The sequence below is a fragment of the Oratosquilla oratoria genome, chromosome 6, assembly GCF_046742065.1.
Source record: "Oratosquilla oratoria isolate Oo_2021 chromosome 6, ASM4674206v1, whole genome shotgun sequence".
Taxonomy (NCBI): domain Eukaryota; kingdom Metazoa; phylum Arthropoda; class Malacostraca; order Stomatopoda; family Squillidae; genus Oratosquilla; species Oratosquilla oratoria.
Window position 1 is genome coordinate 81,743,440 of NC_134782.1, and position 2,500 is coordinate 81,745,939.

General features: G+C 34.6%; 1 protein-coding gene across 2 annotated transcripts in view; it reads left to right on the top strand.

Annotated features, from left to right (window-relative positions):
- The window catches only part of LOC143026668 (uncharacterized), a 148,025-nt gene that overhangs the window by 134,116 nt on the left and 11,409 nt on the right, over positions 1-2,500 (top strand). The window lies entirely within an intron of this gene.

The window sequence follows — 2,500 nt, forward strand, 5'->3', positions numbered from 1 at the left end:
GTGTGTGTGTGTGTGTGTGTGTGTGTGTGTGTGTGTGTGTGTGTGTGTGTGTGTGTACCTAGTTTGTATTTACCTAGTTGTATTTTACGGGAAGGGGAGCTATGCTCGTGGTGTCCCGTCTTCATATCTCATTTTATCTAAACTGTTTTTAAATTTATTAATTGTTTTTGCACACACCACTTTTTCGTCTAACTTGTTCCAGATGTCTATTACTCTATGGGGAAAGCTGTTCTTTTTCAGGTCCCTTCTATAACTGTCTTTCTTGGGTTTCTTTCCGTGTCCTCTTGTATATCTACTATCCCATTTTATTAGATCCTCTCTATCAATAGTTTCTATGCCTTTCATGATTCTACAAATAGTTATCAAGTCTCCTCTCTCTCATCTTTGCTCTAATGTCTGTAGTTCAAGTTTTGTTAGTCTCTCTTCATATGATAGTTCTGAGAGTGTTGGTGCCAATTTTGTAATTGTTCTTTGTAATCTTTCAAGTTTTGTTATACATTTTTTTGTACTTGGTGACCACGTCGTCGCTGCATATTCCAATCTTGGTCTTATCAAAGTAACTGGTATTTTCTTCACCATTTCTTCGTCCAGGTATGTAAATCCCACTTTGATTGTTTTTATCAAGTTATAAGTTTCTCCAAAATTTTTGTTTATATGTTTCTCAGGGGACTCCCAGGTCCTTCTCATTTTCTATTTTTTTTTTTCTTCTTCTTCTTCTTCTCCCAATTTATATGATCCCACTATTTTTTTTTTTTTTTTTTTTTTGCTTCTTCCAAATTCCATTATACTACACTTCTTGATATTGAATTCCATCTCCCACTTCCTACTCCATTCCCATACTTTATTGAGATCACTTTGTAGAGACTCACAATCTTCTTCGGTGTTCACTTTTTTCAACAATTTTGCATCATCTGCAAAGAAGCTCATGTAACTTTCAATTCCTTCATCCATATCATTAATATATATAGCAAACATTATTGGGGCCAGAACTGTTCCTTGTGGAACACCACTTATCACTTCATCCCAATTGGGGTGTTTGTCTCTTATCACCACTCTCATTTTTCTTTCTTGCAAGAAGTCTTCCATCCACTTCAGTAGTTTATCCTGTATTCCTCCTTGCAGTTTCTAATTTCTTAAGCAACTTTTTATGTGGCACCTTATCAAAAGCTTCTTTCAGGTCTAGAAATGCACAATCAGCCCATCCATCTCTTCCTTGTATTAAATCTATTAGCCTTGAATAGAAACACGTTAAGTTTGTGATGCATGATCGTCCTTGTCTAAATCCAAATTGCCTTGGATTTAATACTTTTTTTTTCAAATGCTTTACTCATCTGGTTTTGAACATTCTTTTCCATTTTTTTTTTTTTTTTTTTTTTTAACTCCCTACATTTTTTTGTACCAGCACTTTACATATCCTTTTTCTTGCTTTTGTCTTGGCACATACTTTTCCACTCCTTTATATTTTTGTCAAAATATTCCATTTCTCTTCTACTGTTGTTTCCTCCTCGTGTATTCTTTCCCAGTCAGCTTTTTGAAAAAAAAAAAAAATTATTTTGTCAAAGTTTATTTTTTCATAAATCAATCTTTCCTTTCTATATTGTTCGTTTTTTTCATGTATTTTTCCCCATTTAGCTCCAGTTCAACCAATATGTGGCCACTTTTACTTATTGGTGTTTTATATTCGATCTTGTCCACTATTTCGGGTTCTGATGTGATTATTAGGTCCAGTCTCGATGATTCTTCCTCATTTCTATACCTAGTATTCTCTTGTATCCATTGCGTCATTGTATGTTCAATAATCATATCAATTAATACATTTCCCCATAGGTCATCTCCACCCTTCACTGTCATCTCTTCCCAGCAGATTTCTTTACAATTAAAGTCACACATTATAATTATTCGTCCTCCATCTTCCATTATCTTACTTAGTGATATCCTGGTGTCTTCTAACATATTTTTGTGTTCTCTCTCTTCCCACGAAGCCATTTTAGGAGGCACATAATTCACTACAAACTTCCTGCTCTTCCCACCCCTGTCCTCCACTTCCATCGTAATCATCTCTATTCTTTCCATATGTGACATTCCTCACATTTATATCCTTCTTAGTCAGGAACATAACTCCACCCCCTTGTTTTACCTCTCTGTTCCTAATCCAACAATTATATGTACCATGTCCTACACAGTTGGGTGGTAATGGACCTTTCAATTTTGTTTCTATAATTCCCATTATGTCCGGTTCTTTTTCCTTCAGGTAATCATTCAGTTCGTTCAAGCCTCTTATTAATCCATCTATATTTGTGTGAGATGCTTTTAATTTTCTGCTACTTCTATCGTGTTTTCTGTTTCCCTTCTGTTTTTGTCTGCTATGAACCATTTCCTCACTTTCATATTCATTACTCTCCAATAGAATTTCTCTTTTTCTGTCTCTGTTATTTTCTCGTTTTCCTTTAACTTCTAGTATTTTTATTTTCTCATCCTCTCTTTCCTCTTTATTTATTTC